This window comes from Rattus norvegicus, chromosome X (assembly GCF_036323735.1).
Source record: "Rattus norvegicus strain BN/NHsdMcwi chromosome X, GRCr8, whole genome shotgun sequence".
NCBI classification, from domain to species: Eukaryota; Metazoa; Chordata; class Mammalia; order Rodentia; family Muridae; genus Rattus; species Rattus norvegicus.
This window is the reverse complement of record NC_086039.1, coordinates 133,248,364-133,275,515: the sequence shown is the minus strand read 5'-3', so window position 1 is coordinate 133,275,515 and position 27,152 is coordinate 133,248,364. Positions and strand designations below refer to the sequence as shown.

General features: G+C 39.3%; 1 protein-coding gene across 7 annotated transcripts in view; it reads left to right on the top strand.

Moving 5' to 3' along the window:
• Enox2 (ecto-NOX disulfide-thiol exchanger 2) overlaps nt 1–27,152 on the top strand; it is a 322,102-nt gene that overhangs the window by 195,399 nt on the left and 99,551 nt on the right. The gene's annotated exons all lie outside the window — the stretch shown is intronic.

Here is a 27,152-nt window from a genome sequence, read left to right as displayed (position 1 = left end):
TCAATTCTCTTGAAGACTCTCTTCAACTTTTTTTTCTTTAGCTTGCTTCTGTCCACCTTCCACCCACACCCCTCACTTCTGAATGACTTTTTATGGTAGGAGAGCTGCTGCACAAGTAATCAAGGCTGCCGTCAAGCCCTCAAATTCTGTATCAATTACTAATTGATGCTGTATCTCAAAATGTCCAAGGTTAAGGGTTTCAGACATCTGGCTCTGTGTACCTCAGAATCCTCATGAGTTGCCTTTGGCTCCCTGAATCCTAGAACTAATACATTCTATTCTTAGATGACTACTATGAAGTGGTCAGAACATTACAGAACATTAGGTGTGATTTAATATCTTAGATGGCAACATTTGCATCGCCTAAAATTTAGTTAATTTAGAAGCATTTCATGAGTATGTTTTTGTGCACATATGTGCCAATGTATGTTTGAATAGCATGCACATACAGTATTGAAATCTTACTTGGCAAGAAATAAAATTCATAGTTTAGATGTGTCCAACTGCTTTTTTAAAACTGCACCATTATACACACACATGGTTGATAGACACGTACACAGTCAATACACACATGCACATAAAATTTTAAAAGAAAAAAAACTGCATCTCCTATTGGAACTCAATGCAAAGAAAAGGAGTGAAGGAAACTCAGGTAACCTTGTTGTACTGCTGGTCTAAGGACCACAGATGACTCTGTCCAAGGTCCAAGAATGACTCTGGTCACATTTCTTTTTTTTAATAAATATGTACATATAAGTATTTATTTATTCACTTTGCATCCTAATATCAGACTCCTCCTCCAACGAGCATCCCCTTACAGAGATCCTCCCCCACTCTCCCCTTCCCTTCTCCTTATTTGCATGGGAGGATGATACCCAGGCAGTTCACACAATCATGTTTATAAAGTTTTATTGAAGCCATTGTTTTCTTGATGTATATAGCTGCTTTGAAATGAGAAAGGTAGAGAGACCATGTAGGATATTTCTTTCCCAGCCTGAGATCCTCTCTGCTGAATTCTCTCACAGGAGACATTAGTAATTGTAGCCAGAGTTACAGGATTTTTAGGGACTCTACACACTGTGACTCTATTTCTGAGCTTCTTAACCTTAGTTAATTATACGAGACATCCCACAGTTCCCAAACTGGTAAGAACAGTGGCTAATATTCCACTGAGAGGAGGAAGTGCTTTCTCCATTAAGACTCTGCTTTGCTTTCTTACCGAAGGGGAGATCTCTGCTGTCAAGCTGGAAACCCCAAGAGAAGCTGGGGTACACATCTGTACTCTATACAGCTGTTTCTTCTTTACTTCTTCCTCTATGAATGTCTTTGTTCCCTTTCCCTTTTTAAACTGAACTTTTGAATTTGGGGATCAAGACTTATGTACAACCATAATAGTAGATTCCTTGTGGTACCCTTGACCCCTCTGGTCCTACAACCTTTGTTCCCCCTCTTCTGGAGGAATTTCCCAAGCTCTGCCTAATGTTTGGCTGTAGATCGTTGCTATATTGGGCCCCTAGGGGCTCAGAGAGACTGAATCTGCAGCCAGGAAGGCTGCATGGGAGTGGTCTAGGTCCTCTGCATTATGTTGCCATTGTGTAGCTTGGTCTTCTTGTGACACTCGTAACAGTGGAAGTGAGGGCTGTCTTTGACTCTTTTGCTGGCTTTTGGGACCTCTTTCCTCCTACTGTTTCCTAGTCCAGCCTTAATATAAAGCTAGTTACCTAATCTTACTGCAACTTGATATGCCATATGTCCTTTTCTGAAGAAAAATGGAGAAACCTGTGCTTAGGATGTAAACCATCATCATCATTATCATCATCTAAAAAAAGAAATAGTACAGATTCCATATACCTTTTACCAAATCCTATCTTGCAACACTCTCAGACACTCTATAACCAGCATATTGCTATTGGAATCGAAATGCAGAATGCTTCCATTTCTACAAGAATCACTGTTCTGCTTCCCCCACCCCACTGTCTACTAATCTCTCCTATATAAATGGAGTCATAAAATATGTAGCTTTCTAGTTTTTTTCTCAGTTTAATCCCCTTAATATTCATTTGGCTAATTGTGTGTATCAGGAGTTGATTTTGTTGTGTTATATTTTATTGCATGCATGTGCTACAGTGTAACCATTCATGTATCAAAAGTATCAGAATTTTTTCACGTTTTGTGGTTATGAAAAGCTACTATACATAACCACATAGAGTATTTTAATATGAATATAAAGTTTCACTTCTCGGATTAGTACTCTGTAGTATGATTCCTGGGTAAGTTATCTTTTTAAAGAAACAGCCTAAGATTTCCAGAGTGACCATATGAAATTTCCACCAGCAAGTATGAGTGATCAGTGGTCCCACACCCTCATCAGCTTTTACTGTTGTTGTTTTAAAGGAAGTTAGTGTTTTCCATTTGATGGAATCCAATCGATCAGTCTTTAATATCTTGGGTTTGGGTATGATATATGAATTCTCACCTAGCCCAACACCAAGACACATTTCACCTTTTTGTAGGATCTTTATGGTTTCAGGTCTTACATTTAAATATTTAATCCATTTCTATTTTATTTTTGTGTTTCATGAAAATTATGGGTTAAATTTCATGGGTTTTTTTTTTTTTTGCATGTATACATCCAGTTATCCCAAAACTGTGTCTTCAGCAAACTGATTTCCACCTCGCTAAATGTATTTCTATATATATTTAATGCTTTTCATGCTATTTTAATTGGAATTGTTTCGCTTGTTTTCCTTTCACATGGTTCATACCATACTACACGTATGGAAGTCAGAGTGAAATTGTGTGGAGTGAGTTCTTTCCTTCCACCTTTAAATGAGTTCCAAGAATCAGACTCAGATCTTCATGCTTTTATGGGAAGCACTTTGACCCATGGAGCCATCGCACCAGGCCCAAGAGATTTTTCTTTTTAACCCTGAAAGGTTATTGAAATTTGTCAAATGCTTTTCCTGTATCTCTTGAGACAATCCTGTGATATTTTTTCTTTACCCCATTAAAATAGTGTAACACATTTTTGCTTTCTTTTTTAATTAAAATTTTAAAATAGTTTACAAACTAATGGGTATGTATCGTTGTGGCCTTTTCATTTTTATATATACACAGACACATGTGGTTTTATTTTTTCTTTTATCCTGCATCCCTCTTGCTTGTTCCCTTCCTTCCTCCCACAAAATAGCCCTCCCTTATGATTTCATACAACATGTATTCCATTGCCCTCTCATATTCTCTGCTTCTATCTCCTTTAAGATCTCTTCCTCTCTCATATTTACAGGTTTATTAATGCTGATCTACTCTTGCTTATTGCCCTGTACTAAAGTCACATTTGACCATGGTCTGTGGTCATCTTAATATAACATCAGATTCAGTTTGTGCTAGCATTTTGTTGAGAATTTTTGAATCTGTATTATCAATGATATCATATTTCGTTTTGAGTTAAATGTTTGTAAAGCATATGAGTTGATTGAGGAAAGAAGCACTAATTTCTGGGGCTGGAGAGACTTTGATAAGTTCCTAGCATCCACATGGTAACCCACAATCATCCATAATAACGATTCCATAGAATCTGACACCCTTTTTTTCCTCTGTGGACACCAAACATGCAAATGGTACACAGACGTCTATTCAGGCAAAATATTCATACATCCAAAGAGAATAAATAAATCTGTTTTAAAAGTAAAGAAATCACCACCAGTTCAATCCCGGCATAAGCTTTTAATTGCTGCAGCAGCACTTGTTAAAAACCCTTGAATTGTTTTTACAATGTGATCAAAAATAAATATTGACCATTTGCACATGTAGCATCTTTTCCTCGCTGATAAAACCTCCTTTGTCATTTTATTGCTTTCTAAATATTTGTTTATACCCATAGATTAATGTTGCTCTCAGCCTTGGTAATAGAACCTTCTCTAGTCCCAATAGAATCTCACAACTGGCCAAAGTGTTAAGAATGATGGACAGGGTTGGGGATTTAGCTCAGTGGTAGAGCGCTTGCCTAGCAAGTGCAAGGCCCTGGGTTCGGTCCCCAGCTCTGAAAAAAAGAAAAAGAAAAAAAAAAGAATGATGGACAATTGACTTCCTGGCCCTAAAATGGGTTCTCAATGCCATTTATTCCATGGAATATGGCAGATGACTGTCAGAGTCAAAGGATGGGGAGAAACACTATAAAATGCAGTCATGGGGTATACCATGGTCATTAGAAGCGTGAACACACTGCAGCAGTAAGTGCCTGCCCAAGACCTGTACAGAGCAAAACTAAAAGGCATGAAGAGTGGGAGGTGGCAGAGTTAAAGAAAGATGTCAGCAAGAGTGACGTAATAAGTAATAAGAGTGAATATGACCACAAATGTGGACTTCTTAACTAGGTCAAAGAAAATGAGGCAGCAGAAAATTTTGTATGTTTGTATTTTTCAGTTAGAAATACTTTTACATGAATAGTACTTAACACATATGGATTATTTGCTATTCTAGAAACTTCATTGTGTTATTAGAGTCATATATTATTATCACCATTTTACAGACAGGAAAACTAACTCAAAGATTAAAGTTTTGCTCGTTAATAGGTGTAAATCTGGGAGTCAAACCCAAGAGGGGACCGTTCTTCTTGTTTTTGTTGTGAGAGGTGGCCTGGAACATCCTATGTAAACGAGGTTATTCTGGAACTCACAGAAATCAATCTATTTCTACCTCTGTAGTGTTGGAATTAAAGGCATGCATTATCATACCCATCTAAAGCCCTGATCTTGATCTCAAAGCATACCTTAAATTGTCGGCTACCTCTTATGTCAATACCATTTTCTTGTTTCAATCCACCTAGCCATTCATGGAATCAATGTGTAGTGGTTTAAATGAAAATGGCCCATGTCATTGCTATAATAAAAGATCATGACTATAAAGGAAAGTGTTTAATTGGGTCTTGGATACTCTGAGCCTCTGACCTTCATGGCAGGAAGCATGGCAGCAGGCAAGCATGCTCACTGCTGGAGCAGTTATTGGAAACTCACATCTTGAGACAAATATGAAGAAGAGTGACAAAGAGAAACCTGGAATGGTGTGAATCTTTTAACAAGGTCACACCCCCTAGTCCTTCCCAAACAGTTCCACCAAGAGGGTAAGGATGGGGGTCCAAGTATTCACACATATGAGCTGATGGGGGCCATTCTTAACCACCACACTCCCCGGAGGTTCAGATATTTGAATATTTGGTCTCTAGTTAGTGGCATTGTTTGGGTAGGTTTGGGAAATGTAGCCTTCTTGGAAGAAGTATGTTACTTGGTGGACTTTGAAGTTTCAAAGCGACATTCCATTCTGATATGCTCTTTTGGTATTTTGTTCTTGTGAATTGAGATATAAGCTCTCAGCTTCCAGCTCTGACTACCTGCTGCCACAGTTTCTTGCCATTGTAGAAATAGACATTTATCTATGAAATCATATGCAAAAGTAATGAATCATTCCTTCTATAAGTTACCTTGATCATGGTGTTTTTACCACACCAATAGAAAAGTAACTAATTTACAATTGGTGCTCTGATGTATAATCATTACAATGGCAACATCAAATGATTTGATTTTAATGAAAGTGAAGGCACTGTGTTAAAGTGAAACCTGGCCTATACTGGTTTTCAGCAATTCTTAGTCGATATCCATTGAATTTCTGTGTCTTTATGAAGAAGTAACAGCTAGAACACCAAACTCCTACAGGTCACCTTCTTCTGTCCACGTCTGCTGTTGCAGTATAAACCATCAAAGTGCTCTGAAGTAATACTCTTTTTCCTACTCCACATTTGAACTTCCTCCATATGAAACAAAGGAGAAAAAAAAACCAATTGAAGTTTCCTAGAATTGGGCTAAAATCAAGATTAGAGTCAACTCCTCTACTAGAGGAGAAGCAGAGGCTGTAGTTACAATAAATTTGCAGAGCTCCAGTGGGTTAGTGCTGTAGGAGGAGAAAAATACTTTGCAGAATAGTTCCAAGTTCTCTTCTTCATCTGTTCTGATCAGATCCTTCACCTGTGCACAAAACACCATGTTTTACATGATCCAGAGAACCAAGGAATTCTCTAAGACTATCGGTATTTATAGGGACTCTGTCTAAACACCCTTAAGTGGAAGGCGCTATTGCTTCCAAATGCAGTTGTTATTACTATACATGAATATTTACTAGAAACATCCTAGTGATTGAGCAAGCTGATTAACTATGAAGCTTTCTGTGTGTTTAAATTTGATCTGGGCCAATACTTCCTAAATACTCCAGAGATTGATTTGTGTTGCATATAGAGAACATTTTAGTTGATTACCAGACCTTGGTATTTACATTTTCTTATTCATATCTATTTATCTATATTCTTCCACTTAGCATTTGTTGTATAAGCTACTCAGGACAGGAAGACATAAAGACTATAAAAGTAGAAACTTAGCAGTTAATTACCAAGTGTTTTGGAAAACATTTTATGCAAAAATGAACTCAGCTGTACAAATCCATGAGTAATGTGAAAATTATGATGGTGTTCTGTCACTGGTGCAAACCAATTCTCCTTATAATTCTTGCAAAATATGCTGTCATGCAAACTCTGATCAGCTAACCTCTATGCTGAAGGTTAAGAAGTGTTTCTTTTTTTCAACATGACTCTTTCTGTTGTCTAAACATTTTATGTGTTTCTAAGTGAAGGTAAGGTGTAAGAAAAAATGAAATGAGTTGCTCTCTTGATTGGATGGAATGAGCCTTGAGCTTTGACGAAGGGTCCTGTCAGTCATCAAACATTCTGAATTTAGTATTGATTATTTTACTAAGGATAGCAATAATTTTAGGCTGTTACAACAAATGCTTATTTGCTGTAGAAAACCTGACCTGTGTAACATCAAGTATTTCTACAATTGACTTGAAAGGTGTCATAAACCAGCTGAGTGCTGTGACCCCTGGATTCCTCAGACTCCAATTGCCTTTCCTATCTGACTAGTTTTTTGCATCTTCATTGAGCAATTTCCAGCACCCAAGAAACCACATATGTTGTACCTAGTTTATTTTCTTAGAAAGAACAGACAAGTAATCCCCAGCCCCTCCTAGGGCAGGGGATGAGACACTAGTTCCTTATTTCTTCTTTGGACCTCATCTCTAGGAACATATCACCCTACCAGTCCACACTGTTCCTAGAAGCAGCTCTGCCTTGATAGTAATGAACACTGAGAGTGAGGGGAAGGAATTCATTACATTGGCCTGGGAAAATCAGTATAGAAACCACACACAGTGATCCAAATAACACAAGTTTACCATAAACATCAGCTGTAACAGAGGACTAGCTATTAAGAAGCAAAGGTATATACAAAGAGTATACTATTAATATATCAGGCACAACTATTAAGACAGTCGAGCTCCAAGATCTAGGATGAAACATTCTCCCTGTGTTAAAATCTAGATCTTACAAGAAAGGGCCCAGTCAAGGCTCCAATGATTGGCAGCAGAATTGCTGTAGCAAGGCTTCAGCAAGGCGTTTTGGAATTCTGCGCTGTACGAGTTCTGGGAAATCCGTCCTCCACATACTATGAGAAGCTGGTCACAGGGGGCTGTCTCACGATTAGGTACTAAACCCTCTGATTGGAGAGTCCTAGAGAAAGCATTTGGCTGCTGGGTGCCCTGATAACCATCAGTACAGGGCCTGCATGCTTGGGAAGTTTCATGCCCTGCAAAAATCAGTACTTTTTGGGCTGGTGGAACTGCTTACTGAAGATACTGCATGCCTCCATTACAGAAATCAAAAAGATGTCTTTCCTTGATGAAAAGAATCTGTCTAGTACCCTCTACTGACAAACTTTAAAACTCTCCCGAACAGGAAAAGGGAAGTATTTAAAGGGCCCATAACAGTTTTCCACAGAGCAGACAGGGTGATTGTGGAGACGAGAGCAACAGTACTGAGATAAAAGTAAGTCATATACTATTATATTATCCTGCTAGTTCTGACTATGTTCTGAATGATCTCTTATCCTCTTACTGTAGATTTGGGACAAAGCGATAGACGTTAGTTATTCCTTTTCTCCCTGTGTCTTTTGCTAACCTTTCTATAGCCTGTAACATTGGAGAAAATGGGATATAATTCCTACTCAAGTGTGCAAGCTTTCCTGTTCTTAATGACAAATATCCAGGTTGCTTTTCCATCCACCTGCCTGTACCAGTTGATTTATATTGGAACATTATCCAATTGCAGTAGATATGGCAAAATTCATAGGTTAAGAACTTTCTGTCTGTCTGTTTCTCTGTGTTTAGGTTGGTATGGGTGTAAGTCATACCATATGTATGTAAGTCAGAAGACAAGGACATATGTAAGGAGTCAGTCACCTCCTTACACCTTGTTAGGCATAGAGACTCTTGTTTGCTGCTGCCTGTGTAAAGCTAGCAGGCCTGTAAGAGGGGATGTCTGCTCCACCTCGCATCTTGCTTTAAGAGTGCTAGGATCGCTTAAGTATACTACAGTGTCTAGCTTTATGTGGGTCCTATGGATCCAAAGTGATATCTTCTTGCTAACACAGAAAGCTCGTTACCCACTAAGCCATCTCCCCAGCTAAACAGCATGAACTTTTTAAATACAAGCTTGGGTTTTAATCCTCTGACACTTCTATATAATCTTGAACAAGTTACTTAGCCTCTTAAAATCAGTATCTGTCTATCTGCTTCTCTATCTACCTTGCATACATATGTACATGCACACACATGATGCACACAAACACACACACAGCACCTACCTATAAATAGAAATGATGTATATATACAACTGAAGAGTGCTGTGAGACTTTGGCATAACTAATCTATGAAACACAATTCTTGAAACACAGGGACTAAATATAAGTACTGGCTTCACGAGCTCCCCATCTTTTACTAGCTTTGGAGTCTTTGATCAGATTACTTAAATTTGAGAGAGCTGTTTTGCTTCCCAATAAAGTTAGAATCATAGTATTATCTACCTTATAAGGTAGACAGAATGGTTAGATGCATACTTAACGCTTAGCACCATAAGCACATAGGAAGTACTTGGTAAGCTGTAGCTAGTATGTGCATGTCAGGTATTTTGACATATACTTTGGATCTGTGTGTTTATTTATGATCTTACTTTAACTGTCTTCCTTTTACCCACTCTAGCCTCCCTATTGTGGTGCTTCTATCTAATGAGTAGAACATAACATTATTCTTGGACTAATGACTGCCTGCTGGTTTACTGAGCAGTCCTACCTACCATCAGACATTCCTCTCAACCAGAGGCCTGTATCTTGAGATAGTTAGAGGGCTTAGTTCTTCCTTGTGGCTTCTGACAAAAGGTCTCCATCCCTTTGAATTAATTTCCTCCGTAATTGCACAGTTGCTTCTTTGAAGTATGTTGCATGCCAAGGAAAGAAAGACCACTCACCTCTAAATCATCATAAAATCAGATTCGTATCCTACTACCAGTCATTACAGAGGAACTGGAAAGAAAGGGGAAATGAGACTAAACTTTTGAAAAGAATACATGTGTTTCTACTGTCAGCAGCATGAAATACCCCTGACCTTCAGACCAACTGAAAGATAGAACTTTGCCTTTCTTGGAAAGGTCATTTGTATGCATGTGCAAGCTTTCCACTGGTCTCTTGCACTGGATGAAATCTCCAGCGCGACGTCTTTTCATTTGAACCTGATGCAACATAGTAAGAGGTAGAAAGCGGCATGAAAAGTGGACATTCCTCTAACTTCCCTATCACTCTCTTCATTAAGCATGCATGTCTGAGCTCTTCTGTGTTACATGAATGCCCCAGCCCCACTTTCAGTGTAAATTCTGGAGGCTTGATCCTGCACAGGAAACCCCAGCTTTATGAGGAAATCCCTTAGGGAAAGAGCATTGCTTTGTTGGAATTTCAAGAAAATGCTCCAGAAATAACCTCTTTACCCTTTATCAACTGCAATTAAAGACTTCTGGTGGGTCTTCTTTCTCTGCACTATTCTGTGGCCTGCCATTTGAAACTATTAATTACTGCATCCTCTAATGTCTTTTTGTGTGTGAAGCTTATAATCTGAGAGGTATCCATTATGGTAAGATATATGTAATGCTTCTGAGCTTTTCTTTAATATACACATAATAATTACTACATTTAAAAGATTTACCCTTTTGTATTTCTTTGATAATTTTATGAGTACTGTACATCATTTCCACCTGTCTCTCTACCCACGATAATTCTTTCGGTGCTTCCCTCCCTCTCAAATTCACAACTTCTTTAATCACCACTGTTACACACACCACACACGTGCACAGATTCCCTGTCATATCCAGAACACACTGTCTCTCAGTAGGCATTCTGGTCCTATGGCTTTTAAAATTATTGCTCCCCTAGTTCCATTATGTTCCCTCAACCTTGGGTGTGGGAAATGTGCTATAGATCTGTCTGTTGGGGGTTGGGCACCATGGCCAATTGTTCTCTTCATTTTGACTGGTTCTTGGATCTCTGTAATGGTCCCTCTTTGCTGCAATAAGAAGCTTCTTTGATGAATATTAGAGATATAAATATCTGTTGATATAAGAACAAATACTTATAATGCAGTTAAAAGGGACATTGCTTTAGGAAAATAGCAGTAGTAGGTTCTCCTCTGGGGCCTATCATATCTTCAGTTATAGATGATTGCCTAGGTTTATAGTACTAGGCATGACTTTTTCTCCTGAATAGGCCTTAAGTTCAATTAAATAGCTATTGGTTACAGCCAAGATTAAAGTGCCACTGTTATACTATTGGATATCTTTCCAGGCCTGTCATTATTGTGTCTGTAGGCTTAACAACTGGGTAAGAGTATTTGTTGCTGGAATTTCCAACCCCAATAAGCCTGTATAAAAAGCACACAATCAAGTTATTATAATTATAAGCTACGAGCTTAGATTGTGCAGATCTAATACTGTAGTAACTCATTCCCCAGCTATACGACCACTTGTTACTTACAGTTACTCCTGGCCACATAGTTCTGCTCCATCAGGGCCTCCTCCTCTTCAGTCCTCTCTGCATGCTTTACCCCTCCTCGCTAGTCCTCAGGGAGGAAGCTACAGGATCTGTCCAAGCTCAATTCCTCCAGGTCCTGTGTCCGAAGTGTGTGGTATCTTCAGCAATAAGGTCTTCTCTCAATTTCTGGGAGCCAAACAAGTCCTTTGACAATAGCCTATATTACTTGTTGAGTCTCTCAGCCCCGTCCCTATACACTCAGAGAGCTAGCCAAATAGTTATGAACACATGCTGCTCTTCTACAGGCCCTGACTTTGCTTCCTGGCACCCAAATCTGCCAGCTCACAGTCCCCTGTAACTCCAACTCCAGGAGATCCAGCTGTGCTTGAGGGCATCTGCAATCACACATACTACTCATCTGCATAATTTAAAAAGAAATGATAAAATAAATCTTTAAATATATTGAAATAATTTCTATACTGGTGGCTAAGTAGAAAGTTCTAGAAGATCTCTAAATGATCCTTTGTCACTAAGTGCACCTTGCTATTTCTCCAGGTTGTTTCCTGTTGCAATGATGTCATAGCAAAAATATCTTCCAGAACTGTCTCTAGTGGTAGTGTGTCTGTTTGTTTGTTTACCAATATCATGCTGATGTTTATTTTAAACTATATTCCTGAACTCTGTGGCATTTTACCCATAGTGATTCGAGAACATGTTTTAGGCAAAATCAACCAGCTTATCAGAAGACTCCTCATAATTTATTAATTCTAATATAAAGTAAGTATAATTAGTGGTAGAAGAGATAATCATGGAAAATAGTAGTAAGATTAGCTTGAAGAAAAATATACACAATTTCACAATAGCACTTCTAATTTTAAAGACAACAAATAGTGAAAGGCAGTCACAATTATGGTCAGGCATTACCAAGCAGTCAAGAGTGTCCTCATATTGAAACAGAAAAATATGATAGAGTTGCAATGCCTATTTGATCATTATATGATGGGAGAGGTCGCATAATTGAAGTGTATTACATACCTTCCCTGCCATTGGGAGCTCTCACAACCTAGCAGGGAAAATTATTCAGGTACCTGTTTGACTATTCATATAAGACAAAATTCTATTTTCCATTAAGAGAATCACACTAATGGTAAAAAAAAAAAACTCTTAGAAAAGTACTGTTTCTGGGCTACAGAGGTGCTCTCAGTCTGAGAAATGTTCAGTTCCTGGGGAACAAATGAGGAGGGCCCCTTACTGGAGACTGGACTGTCTCTGTGAGGTTATTTGTGACTTCCTCTGTGATGATAAATGAGATCTAATGCCACAAACCTTAACTAGTAAAAATAAACTTACTGACAGGAGTAGAGCAATGTGAAAACAGACCATTGCATTGAAGGATTCTTTCTACGCCTATGATGGAAAGAAATTGGATAATTTTTAATCCCTTATCATCCTCTAGGAATTATATTTGCTAATAGAATGTAAATATCATTGGTAAAGAAACTGTAGAGATGAATCATTATAATGACTGTTCAAATAAAGAGCATCAGATTTAAAAAGCTACTTTATTCTGTTGCCTAATTCAAGTCAGCCAGTCTTTCCCACTTTGCATATAGTCATAGGCCTTTGAGTGCAGTGACTGGAATGCTAAGTCCTCCTGGGTAGTGCTTAGTACTATTACAGAGGCTTTCTGGAAACCCAAGAGGGTTCTCCTGTGGAGGTTCTCTTACCCATTTGAGGAAGATTCATCCTTCCCTGTGTTCTTTGTCTTTGAATAACAGACTCCTGCTACAGACTCACTAATACCAGTTGGCATAGGAAAAATAATGCAGAGCGGTGTCTTTTTTCTTTTTTAAGATTTATTTATTTATTATTTATATGAATACACTGTCACTGTCTGCAGACGCACCAGAAGAGGTCATTGGATCTCATTACAGATGGTTGTGAGCCACCATGTGGTTGCTGGGAATTGAACTCTCGACCTCTGAAAGAACAGTCAGTGCTCTTAACTGCTGAGTCATCTCTCCAGCCCCAACAGAGGGGCATCTTGATTGTACAGTCTCCATTCTATGCACCTTCTATTCTCACCCAGAACCCTGATACTTGCCAAATATTCTCCATATGTACAAAGCTTCTCAAGCTTGAAGTTTTTTCTGTATGTGGTAGAGGGGAGCTTGGCTAGGTATCAGACATTCATTCACTTTATTCATTAATATCATTCCATAAATCGATTCTTGATAGGTGCTTATTATATAACATATATATGTTAAATATATGCATATGCATATATACACACATATATATGCATATATACATATACGTGTGTATAGATATAGATATTGATATAGTAAGTTGTTATACGTCATTCCTAGAAGTCTGTAGCTCTGTTCCAACATAGTTCTGCCACTGTACTGGGATTCGGAAATACATCAACCTCAATTCTCCCCTCTGATGAGCTTAACTGGACTTTAATAATCCCTGCTAAATTGCCTTGTGACTTTGTCATGTGAATAAAGACTACAGACTCTAGGTTAGATTGTAAGCATCAAATTAATTTTATTGCAAAGGTCAGGCTGCTCTCCTAGTGTTCTGTTGTGCTTGAAGGTTAGTCCCTGCATGCTTGGCCAGAACTTTCCTGTCTGAGTTGTATTCAAAACAGATTTCAAGATATAGCCAGATTGAAAACCAGACACCTGGGGATAAAAGGCTCTCGACTCTGACCCCTTGGAAATAACAAGCAGCTCCAGTGATTCCATCTGCGTATATTATAGATCCTAATCTCCCAGAGCTGATGGCCAGAAAGCTCAGCACCTTTTGCTCCCAAAGCAAATGTCTTCTCATCTTTTCCACCTAGCTGCTCATGTCAGAACTAAGAAATATTTCTCACCAAATGACTTCTAATCCTGCTTGTCTCTAAGAAGTGACGCCCCTGGGAAAGTGAGACCTATCAGTGGCGTTTGACTCAAAAAAAGATATAATCACATCTGGATAACAGCAGACACCTCCATCCTGGTTCCATTTAACCTTCCTCTGTCTTCCCAGTTTAATATAGGCTCAGTCTTAAGAGCTCACCTCCTTGGGCCAGCCCTATTATGAGTCATGTACTCTTGACATATGATTTTAATGTATTCATCAATTCAAGTTCTACAAGAAGCATTCACGAACTTCTTGTCATTTATACATCCAGAAAAAAAAATCTATTTGAGTTTTTATGGAATCTTGTTTGACCTTTACTTTGTGTAAGAATTTGCCTCCTGCTTTATAAGTTCCCTTAGAGAAGGACTTCATTCTTCTGAGAATGAAGTTTTCTGCTTTCCCCATGTCTCTCGGCCATTAGAAAACACTACAGTGTCTCAATAAGTATATGTTAGTTTGTTTGTAACTAGAGAACAATCCAAATGGATTATACTGGTTTCAGAATGCGAGTATACCATTTTCTTCTTAGAAGTAAAATTTTATCTTTGAGGTCACATTGTACTCTTCAGAAGTAAAAACCCTTCCACAGTTCTGTGCTAGAAGCTACAATACATTTTGCCAAGTGCAGTGGTTAAGGATCACATGCCTTTCACTGTAGTTGAGAGGGGACTGAACACCAGGACTTACTGCATTTTCTAAATTATCCCTCTTGAAATCACAGCCCCAGAGCCCCTGTGTGAGCTCTCTTTATAACCCCAATCCTGTTTTGTGATAGTGGGTACCAGCTCTTCTCATCTTCCTTAAACTCTCCTTGCCTTTCTGTTTCCCTCAGCAGAGCTCATCAATAGCCATCTGCTTTCCAGGGATGTTTTGAGGACACAATGCTGATAAGGACACACTCTCTGAGAGAATATTGATGGCAGTTGTTTTGGAGGCACAAAGGAGAGGGCACTCAGTAGTAATTGGGGGCCATGTTGAGCTACCCAACCACCCAGTGTCGTTGGTACTCAGATTGAATCTAACACATCATAATAATGCAGCATGGGCTACACATGGAGACTGGGAATTTATTCTCATGTGTCGATTGTTAGCCATGATAAGCTGTTTGAACACATTCCCAATAGAGTTGTATGCATCTTTTGTTTCTCCTTTCCTTGTTTGGAAATCTGATGTTTACTCTTCGCTTCTCCTATTTTTCTCCTTTTAAATTGCATGTTAAAATATTGTCTTTATTTCTTTTTAAGCTTTATTTCTAAATGAACATTTAGACCACAGAAGATGGATTTAGAACAGTTAAAGTAGCAAAGTCCAATTTAAGAATGGTGGCAGATTTTATCACTGGGCTTTATTAATGGACCTCATCCTGGCTACATTGTACTTCTTTCCCTATGCATTTGTATAAAAGCCCTTGCCTACCTCATTAACCTCTTTGACTGGTGTTAACTCATTCCTGGGCATTTGTTGCCATAATTGCAGCTGTCACTCAGCTGGAACCCCATGCTGGCTCCTCTGTGGGCCATATGGGGCTGCCTTATTTGTTCCAGACATCATCTGTTCTGCAGAGGGCAAGAGTCTAGCAACCTCTGAGGTTAAACAGCCTGTCCTATTTGCTTTAGTCCTGTCTGTCTGTTTGTTTGTTTATCTGTCTGTCTGTCTGTCTGTCTATCTATTTATCTATCTATCTATCTATCTATCTATCTATCTATCTATCTATCTATCTATCTCAGCAGATGGGCAATGTTGCTATCTAGCCCCAGGGCTTGGAAACATGTATTGGATGACTGGTCTTCATCTTTTCCCATCCACTGTAGGAAGCAAAGTAGGTACCCTAAGTCCATGTTCAAATATGATCAATAATTCCTCTCATTGTCTGAATCTCTTCAGTCACCACCCAAGGCAGCTGTGGGGAATTGTTTGAAACTTCTTTCTGTTCACAGAAACAATTGCCAGCAGTTTTATGGAGAATCTCTGGTGTGTGTTTCTGCCCATTTGCAGATTTGATTATCTTATCCTTTGCAGAAAAGTAAACAGCAGCTTACCACTGCTTGCTTGCTTTCTCATAGGTCTTTCAGGAGTCACTTCTCCTTTTAAAACAAGTTGGAAATGCTTTGCAAAATGGCTATGTTCCTATCACACACATGGGCAAAAGTCAGGTCTTGCGGAAGGTTCCTCAGACACAAAGTGATCAAGTGATAAACACATCTTACATCCATTTCTGTTTGAGACAGCATCACTGTCCCAGTACTTATATAAACCAGAGCCAACACAACATGCACAAGTATAATAGCTATTGAAGGAAGTAGAAAGGTGGAAAATCTCCACATAGACCAGAAGCATAGCACTAGAGAAGAAAGTTTAACTTTGCCTGTGTTATGCCACAAAGATTAATATGCAAATTAGGACTGTGCTCATAAAATTCCTGAATATCGTTTACCTTGACTTTAATAGAATTGATCATATGCCATCAATAACAGTAGCAGAATAGCTGCACAACTGATAACTAGCATTCCCACAGTGCTTTACAGCTTTGCAAATCTCTTTGCAGTCGACATCTTGTATTTAACTATCTCATCAACCCTGTAAGATTGTTCTAAATGTTATCTATGCTTTTGTGTTTAAAAAGAAAGATAGGCCAGAGACATAGACATTAGTGATTTGCTCAAGATTACATAAGTAGTAAATAATACCGTCTTCTGACTCCAGCCCTCTAAGGTGCTCATGTTACGCAATACCCTCTGCTCTGTCATCATACAATCCAGCCCACTACTACCTATGTCCCCAAATCTCCCTGAAATTCTGGGTAAATGAATTCATGCCCTGCAGGGATTCACTTGAAAAGCAAAAGGAAAGTAACCACATTGCTAGGGAATTAGTGCCTTCACATGTGGATTTACTGCTAATTGATATCTTTGGCACTTCTGTTTTTTCCTAGATCGCAAACTACTGATGTAGCTGAGAAAGAAGGGTTGGTGAAGAAGCAGGCAGAGAGTGAGAGCAAAGTAACTGTGCTGACAAATTTTCTATCAGCTTGACACAGGCTAGTCATTTAGGGAGCAGGAACCTCACCTGAGAATCTTTCCCCATTAAATTCGCCTGTGGACAAGCCTGTAGTGCATTTTTATATTGATGATTGATGTGGGAGGACCAAGCTCACTAAAAGTGGTACCAATACAGGCTGGTTTTCCTGAGTGCTATAAACAGGTAATGTCAGCAAGTCATAAGCAATGTGTTAGTAAGCAGCACTCCTCTATTGCTCCTGCTCGAATCGCTGTCTCCAGGTTCCTGCCCTGCTTGAGTTCCTGCCCTAACTTCCTTTAATTAATGGACCTGTGATGTGATCCTATAAGCTGAAATAAACCCCTCCTCCCAAAGTTGCTGTTAGTCATGGTCTTTATTCCAAGCAATAGAAACCTTTTATTCCAAGACAAGCAGAGCAGTAAGCACTTGATAACTAAAGAATCCGTTAGAAATTAAGATAAAATATTTCTGAAGTGATACCATTGAGATATGTAATAGAACTGGGAAAATAAACAAGGAATGATTAGCACAAAATCCAAGCCAGTGGTCATCCTTGAGGGATGCGAGGAGTCAAGGAGGGACATGAGGTGAACTTGAAAAAGAATCCTCATTTTTTTCTTAAACACATCTTGACCATACAGTTTTCATTACATTTTATTTAATGTAACTAATATATCTTTTTATAACTATTCAATCTTTCGTTAAAAGAGGTTGGCACCAGTGTACTCAGTGGATGTAAGTCAGGAGAGAGACATTGAAAGGGGTTGAAGAAGAGAGTGGTAGTGGATGTCATCTATATAATTATATTCATATACCAAAGAATAGGTAATAAAAAGTGAAATGAACAAAAACGGTAAAAGACAATGTATGTCAGTAGAAAAATAGGATTTTCTATATAGATATAGCTTTATTGCTTTTGAGAATAAGATGCATGATGGAAAAAGAAAACCTTGACCAGTTTATTCAGGTGGTATCTCCAGTAATATACCAGTTAGTTTCTCAGAAGTACTGACATGTATAGAAGGTATGCTTTCCCAGAACGTTCCTAGAATCTTCAAATATATACATGGCCTTGCCTCTCACTTTGCCTTCTTTCTGTGTGCTAGCTTCAGTGAGGGATAAGAAGAGTTATGCAGTCATTTGGGGATGCTTAAACTGTGACCCTGGGTTTATCCACTGTTACCCAAAGACTAGTGGCATTTCTTGGGCTTGGCCCTGATAGAGAATGCGTAAATGGGTAGGCTGGTATATTTCCTTTCATCCTGAATGGGTTTCACTCTGGCCAATCTAGATACCATGTAAGCATGGGCTGTCAGGAATTACAGCTTGTCTTCCATGTGGAAATAAGTGGATAAGCAAATACTCCCAGGCTGATTTTCTTTCCTATTCATTATTTACAGGGAATTCACCCTTTGCAATCATTTTCAAATCAAATTTGCTCTACCAATCCCTGGAAGGTTTGCTCTGGAGATGATTGCCAAATTAGATGCCTTGTATTTTTTAATACCTCATGTCTCCTCCATGTTAATGACATTAAACACACACACACACACACACACACACACACACACACACACACACACACACGCACGCACACACGCACACACGGATTAAACCCATATCACTTAGTGGCCTAGAGATTCACTCAAGAAGAAAATTTAATTTACAGCAGAAATGCATATAAAGGAAATAACTCACATCTTCTGCTTCTACTGTTGCTGCATTAAAATATTCACAAGAGCTATGAAACTAGATGAGAAAAACTATGACATATAAGATAGTTTTCAGGTAAGGAACAATTATTATACTGTCTCAGTGTCATAAACTGACAATAAAATTGTTCTTAGTCAAGGTTGATCCAATAGGCTTCCTCTGTTCAGCTGACAAAGGTCACAATTATGCCCTTGACCCCTTTGTCCTTTTTATAAAGTTGGAAATAAAAAACAATCCTTGCCGTCAATCTTCCAAGGATCATCACAGATAATCAAGATTTGTAACTGAATGGTTCTACCTTTCTATCATCACTGATGGTGGGTGGTCAGAAAAAGAAAGTGTGGATGTACTTCTAGGAGAATAAAAAGCAAATGAGCTTTGGAACTAGTTTGATGGAGGTGGGTATAAACTGGAGAAGAGTAACACAGGAAAATATTTTCGGGAAAATGTATCAATGAGACTACGGAGGCAGCTCATCATGTAAAGAAGGTGCTTGCTGCACCAGCCCAATGATCTGAGTTCCATCTCCAGAACCAATATAAAGAGAAAACAAACTCTACGAAGTTATACTCTGATATCCATATGTGTGTACCTCCACACAAGTCAACATAATAATAATAACAACAACAACAATAATAATAATAATAATAATAATAAGTGGAAAGTAGCTATTGGTTATAGCTATTATTATGATAAATAATTTAAATAAATAAAATAAAATGCATCACTTGGATGAGAGAATTTAAATTAGTCTTGTTGGCCTTCCTGGCCATGTTCTTAATATAAAAACAATGTTACAGAGAAGCCATTCTGTTCTTTTGTTGATGCTGTTGTAAATGTATTCCCAAGTATTATTGTTGGCTTGTTCGTACACTGGTTCACTCCCTTCTCTATGAAGGAATCAAAACATTCCCCACTCCTCACCTCTGACACCCATTTTTAAAGATATCAGAGGCAGAGCTCACAGTTGTTACTATATTAGTAATTACCTATATTCTGCGACCATCTTATTGAGATAAATTCTACAGTAAATCTTTCCATATGTTTTCTCCCTTAATTTTCACTACCACTCTATTAGACAAGTACTACTATGATTCTCATTTTTAGACATAAAGTATAAAGACTTTAGTTCACTGCTCAAGCATTCCACATCTAAATAGTAATAGCCCAGGATTGGAATTCAATTCTAATCCAAAGAGTGATCTTAACTGCTGTTATAACCTCAGTTGTCTTCAATCAGGGGCATATTGCATTGAAGGTTGAGAGGTCTCATTTTTTTATTAATTCTTCTGTCATTGCATGGATGTATGCAAAACACATTGAACATATTCACCCCTCACTCCTCTAACTCCCCCCATGTCTACTCCCTAATCCCATATCCCATTCTAATTTAATGTCATTTTATTTTATAGATCACTATGGACAATTTGTACTTCCCATGTATATAGGCATGGATGTCTGGCCATCCACTGGATCATGGTTAACCTATAAGTGAGCACACCCCTAAAGAAAACTTCCCTAGAAGCTATAAATGATCAGTAATTCCCCAGATAAACATGGCTGCTCTTGTGCTCCTCCCTGTCCATGTTGTAATGTTGACTGGCTTTATTTTATACCTGTCTTGGACAGACCATCACAGCTATTGTGAGCTCATGAGTGCACTTTTCCTATCATATTCAAAATACACGGTTGCATTCCAGTCCCCCCTGACCTCTAGCTCTTACACAATCTTTCTTCCACATTTTCTGCGGTGGTGTCTAAACCTTGGGGAGGAGGTGGGATAAAGATATTGTATTTGTAGATGAGCCCTCCACCGACACTTATTCTCTACAATTTGATCATTGTCCAGTACAGGAAGAAACTTCGTTAATGAAGTGTGAGAGCTAAACTAATGTATAGATATACTTTTTGAGAGTACAGTTTGATACTAAGTCCATTTAACAAAATAATAGCATTAGGTTGATTCCTAGGGCCTAAGAGTTCCCTAACCATATTGTATGTATTTTCTCCTATAAAGACAGCATTGAAAAAGCATTTAGAAAGAACCTGGTTACTGCACAAGTCATTCGTTCCACTGCTGCTCTCTTGGATGGTCTCACTTAGTTGGTATTGTTAGTTCACAGTGTTCACAACTGGGTAAGGTTATTGGTGACTTTTCTCTTTTAGCAGCCTATATAGCACCTTCTCCCAGAGGAAAGAAGCATCCTAGCCAGTCTCAGCATGGCTTTTCCATGTCCTGTGACAAAATTATGGGTTGTCTCCAGCAATAGAGTCTTACTCTCAAAATCAGGCATGCTACTGAAAGCAAATAGCCTAAATGCATATATGGGTTTTTTTTTCTTGAGTAATTGGCCAGGAATATCTGGAGTTCCTCCAAAGAATACAGAATTAAGAATTGACCCATGACTCCAACTGCATATGTAGCAGAAGATGGCCTTGTTGGGTACCAATGGTTGAACCCCCAGTGTAGGGGAATGTTGGGGGGGCGGGAAGGGGTTGGATGGGAATGGGAACACCCTTATAGAAGAAGGGAAGGGGGTGGGATAGGGGGCTTATGTCCAGGAAACTGGGAAAGAATAATATTTGAAATGTAAATTTAGAAAATCCAATAAAAAAAGAAAACATTAGAAAAAAAGAATTTTCTAATTGTTCTGGTCAATTACATGCTGGTAGCTGATGCAAAGGAAGCAGTTTTCAGAAAAACCAAATGAGTTCTTTTGAAACATGAGGGGTGATGGGAGTAATGTGAAAATTCTGTATAGTGAAGGCTATCATTTTCAGATTATTTTTAATTGGGAATAAAGTTTAGAAATTCTGTTTCTGCTGTTCATGGAGGTAAAAGGTAATAAGAAGTTCAGAAGGAGCCAGGGCCGCTGGCCCAACACAGAGGCTGCCATTAGTCACTGCCTCCTGTAGCTGTTTGTGTATATATAGCACTGCCCTTAATATTTGAGAATGACCCTGCTGAGACAGGTAGTTCTCAAGCCAAAGTTCCCATTATCACTAGGATTTAACACTTGACTTGTTTATAGTTATCGTGGCCAGGGTCCCACCTCCCTGACCTAGACCATAGCCCTGTATTTGGTGGCCTTGCCCAGCAAGTCAACAATATACTCTCAGAGACTAACTAACTGAAGAATAGAAAATGGCTCCATTCATTCAGCATTCTACTTTTAGGATAGAAGCATAGATTCAGGTATGGAAAACATATATTAACCACACATGTGATCTTCAGTATAGCCCCATGAAAGGGATGATATTGGTGACATTCTTAGATGAAGAAATTGAAGCTCTGTGACCCTCAGACTTGTAGTAGGCTACTTGATCACAAGGCAGATTCTCCATTACCACCTAAACGAAAATCTCAGTGGTGGACCCTAGAAATCTGCCTTTTTAGCCCCGCTACAAGTGAACAGAATTACATGGTTGGAAGGCAAAGCAATTTGACAAATGCAAGGGTGATTACTGCATAGAGTACAGGGCAGAGCAGAGTTCAGACAAGCACTCTTAATTCCACATGGAGTTCATGCTATGTTTTTTCTTTGTTCTACTGTATGTCCTATGGCAAAGAAGCTGAGATGAACATGTTAGAAAGATTTCAGAAACAGTAAAGCACAGCATTTTGTGGATTTCCTACAGGACTGTTCTTTTCCTTTTTCTACAAGAGAGCTTGCAAGATTTTCAATCACATAGCATCAGGCTGTCGAATAACCTTTTATGCAGTCTGCCTTCGGAAAGGATGGACAGCAGAGCTTTAGGAAGTCACTCTGTTTATGCTACTACTTTTCATCATCTCTCTTACCGCAACTCTAGCCACAACCACTGTCAGCTGCACCATTAACATAATGAGTATGCTCAGTACCTGATTTGTTAAATCTGAAGACTCTAGTTAAAAAAAAAAAACCTACAAAAGAACTGAGATTCTCGTAATAATTTTTGCATGTCTGCATCAAAATTGGGGTATGTGATGGGTTGCTTAATAAGAAACTAGGAAAGCTGTTGAAGGAGCTTGGGTAAGTAGTCTTTTTTTTTTTAATTTTATTAACTTGAGTATTTCTTATATACATTTCGAGTGTTATTCCCTTTCCCGGTTTCCGGGCAAACATCCCCCTAATCCCTCCCCCTCCGCTTATTTATGGGTGTTCCCCTCCCCATCCTCCCCCCATTGCCGCCCTACCCCCAACAATCTAGTTCACTGGGGGTTCAGTCTTAGCAGGACCCAGGGCTTCCCTTCCACTGGTGCTCTTACTAGGATATCCATTGCTACCTATGAGGTCAGAGTCCAGGGTCAGTCCATGTATAGTCTTTAGGTAGTGGCTTAGTCCCTGGAAGCTCTGGTTGCTTGGCATTGTTGTACATATGGGGTCTCGAGCCCCTTCGAGCTCTTCCAGTTCTTTCTCTGATTCCTTCAACGGGGGTCCTATTCTCAGTTCAGTGGTTTGCTGCTGGCATTCGCCTCTGTGTTTGCTGTATTCTGGCTGTGTCTCTCAGGAGCGATCTACATCCGGCTCCTGTCGGCCTGCACTTCTTTGCTTCATCCATCTTGTCTAATTGGATGGCTGTATATGTATGGGCCACATGTGGGGCAGGCTCTGAATGGGTGTTCCTTCTGTCTCTGTTTTAATCTTTGCCTCTCTATTCCCTGCCAAGGGTATTCTCGTTCCCCTTTTAAAGAAGGAGTGAAGCATTCACATTTTGATCTTCCGTCTTGAGTTTCATTTGTTCTAGGCATCTAGGGTAATTCAAGCATTTGGGCTAATAGCCACTTATCAATGAGTGCATACCATGTGTGTTTTTCTGTGATTGGGTTACCTCACTCAGGATGATATTTTCCAGTTCCAACCATTTCCCTACGAATTTCATAAAGTCATTGTTTTTGATAGCTGAGTAATATTCCATTGTGTAGATGTACCACATTTTCTGTATCCATTCCTCTGTTGAAGGGTATCTGGGTTCTTTCCAGCTTCTGGCTATTATAAATAAGGCTGCTATGAACATAGTGGAGCACGTGTCTTTTTTATATGTTGGGGCATCTTTTGGGTATATGCCCAAGAGAGGTATAGCTGGATCCTCAGGCAGTTCAATGTCCAATTTTCTGAGGAACCTCCAGACTGATTTCCAGAATGGTTGTACCAGTCTGCAATCCCACCAACAATGGAGGAGTGTTCCTCTTTCTCTGCATCCTTGCCAGCATCTGCTGTCACCTGAGTAAGTAGTCTTTTTTAGAGCACATTTATTCACGTTGGTGTTCTCTACCTAAATAGTAAGTGAAGAGATATTGAATAAATGCCATGATGCCATTCTAAAGATTAGGAGACAACAATGAAGCATTTGTTCTACCTAGTCTAAAACCATATTAGTCACTTATACCTCAGAAAGTTCAGAAGTCATGTGTTTATCAGGTATCGACTATAGTCCAGAAAACCCCAAAACCATGTGCTTCTAAGTACACTACAGTGGGAGCTTGGTGAATTTTCAGGTCTGCTGTACCCAACCTCAACTTAGTTTCCTGGCTCCCATTCTCTAAATAACCTTCTAGTAACAAGAAACATACCTGGGAGTCTTTAAATGCACCCCAAAGCAAGGGAAGCTCTGTGTCTAGCTCAGAAGTGTGTAACAAGGCACCTCCACAAGGAAGCCAATTGTTTCTTTCTCACCAAGAAAAAGGAACGGAAATATATAAGAAATTGAGTGTAGTACAAGATAGCATGCTTATTTAGTCTCAGACATTAGAATCAGCCTTCTTAATAGTCTAATGTTTGGTGTTTAAAAGAGTGCACTCTGGAACCATACTTCCCCAGATTGGAATTCTAGCTCCAGAATTACATATACTGTGGTAACCTAGGCAATTTGGTAAGTTACTTGCATTTCATTTTCATAATCTGTAAAATTGGCATACTTGATAAATATTACCTGTGTTTCATCATTAAGGAAAACATGTAATGATTATGCTCAGGACCTGAAAGGCAACTTCTTGTTGTAATTATCAACATTTATATTTGAAAAAATTGTTAACTATGAAACTGTTTTTGCACAATTTCCACTGATTCAATATTAGAAATCAGAATAATTATAATTGGGACTGTGAGTTTCTCAGTGGTTAAACACTTTCTCCATACACATGGGGACCAGAATTCAGATATGTAGAACCCATACACCTGCTACACAGTCATGGTAGGCACTGTGGCCCACCTGTTTTCCCAGTCTTCAGAGATGGAGACAGGGCAAGCTGGCTAGCAGGAGTACTCATGTCAGCAGGTTCTAGCTTTTCAGTGAGAGACTGCTTCAATGAATAAGGTAAAAAAAAAGTAATAGTGGGTGATTCCCAACATTACCCTCAAGCATCCACATGTACACACACATACATTTACATATCCATACACATGGTTACCCATACACATGCAAAATATATATATACATATATATGTTTCACTTCATATCACACATATGAAAGGGCGCAAATGACAGAATGTGTCATCATTATTAGTACCTGAAAAACAGATATCTTCATCTATAGGTGAATAAACTAGTTTAAAAATTGTTATAGAACTGTCAGTTCACACAAATCATAAATACTAGAATTATGGTTAGACGTTTATATCTATCTGACTTCCCTATAACATTTTGCACTCATAAATAAAGGATGCATACTATGAGTTCCTGAATGGGCATGGGCCAAAACCTGTGATATTCCTTCTCACTACCACCACTCCATTCTCACTGTAATGATTACTAGAGGAATTGTTTACAAATATACACAGGGACTGCTGAAAGCCAGGCCTGGGGAGCAAATGCAGGCCCGAGACCAGTGGTAAGACCAACTTTTCTGCACCAAGTGACCTGCCTGGTGGGCTCAGGACACACAAAGGCAAAATTCCTCTGGGACCAGACACTTCCAGTTTCTAGCTGGCACCAGAACCTCGCTGATCCCAGCCCACAGCTCCCTGCTCCCAAACCCCGTGGGAGAGAGAGCTCATTGCCCAGTCACGTGGGCACTCCTGAGACTGCAGAGCAGGAGAGACAGCCAGTACTGCATACCTTGCCCACATCCTTGGCACAAGAGGAAACTGTATATGGCCTCTAGGCATGGGAAGATTGCAGCAGTAAAGCTGCAGGAGCTCTGTGGCCCGGATATGAAAGGACCAGATCAAACAGCTCCCTGCACCCAAATCCTGTGGGAGGGAGAGCTAGACCTTCAGAGGGGCAGACAAGCCTGGGGGAGCATAGGAGACTACTCTCTGCCCACATTTCTGACCCTAGAGGAAAACACCTAGCTCCATCTGAGCACCCTGCACACAGGGACCTAGGAGAAGTAGGGGCAGGACCTTCTGTTTGCTGCCCTCACAGAGAGCTGAAACCCAGCACTAAGGAGTGACTTCAGGCCTGAGACCAGAGGTACGACCAACTTTTCTGCTACAAGTGACCTACCTGGTGGACACAGGACAAACACCCACAAGAACAGCTGAAGCCAGTAAACAGGAACAGCTACACACCTGAAAGCAGAACACACTGCTCCCATAACTGGCTGAAAGAAAACAGGAAAACAAGTCTACAGCACTCCTGACACACAAGCCTATAGGATAGTCAAGCCACTGCCAGAAATAGAAGAACAAGGTAACACCAGAGAAAACCTGATGGTAAGAGGCACGCACAGGAACACAAGCAACAGAAACCAAGACTACATGGCATCATCTGAGCCCAATTCTCCCACCAAAGCGAACACTGAATATCCAAACACACCAGAAAAGCAAGATCTAGATTTAAAATCACATTTGATCATGATGATGGAGGACTGTAAGAAAGACATGTAAGAAAGACATAAAGAACTCCTTTAGAGAAATACAGAAAAAAACAAGTGAACAAGTAGAAGCCCTTAGAGAGGAAACACAAAAATCGCTGAAAGAATTACAGTAAAACACAATCAAAAGATGAAGGAATTGAAAGTGAAAATAGAAACAATAAAGAAAGCACAAAGGGAAACAACACTGGATATAGAAAACCAAAGGAAGAGACAAGGAGCCACACATACAAGCATCACCAACAGAATACAAGAGAGAGAAGACAGAATCTCAGGAACAGAAGATTCCATAGAAATCATCAACACAGCTGTCAAAGATAATGGAAAACAGAAATAGCTACTGGCACAAAACATACAGAAAATCCAGGACACAATGAGAAGATCAAACCTAAGGACAATAGGTATAAAAGAGAGTGAAGACTCCCAACTCAAAGGACCAGTGAATATCTTCAACAAAATCATAGAAGAGAACTTCCCTAACCTAAAGAAAGAGATCCCCATCAACATACAAGAAGCCTACAGAACTCCAAATGGATTGGACCAGAAAATAAACTCCTCCTGTCACATAACAGTCAAAACACCAAATGCAAAAAACAAGAAAGAATATTAAAAGCACAAAGGGAAAAAGGTCGAATACCATATAAAGGCAGATCTATCAGAATTATACCAGACTTCTCACAAGACTATGAAAGCCAGAAGATCCTGGACAGGTGTCATACAGACCCTAAGAGAACACAAATGCCAGCCCAGGTTACTGT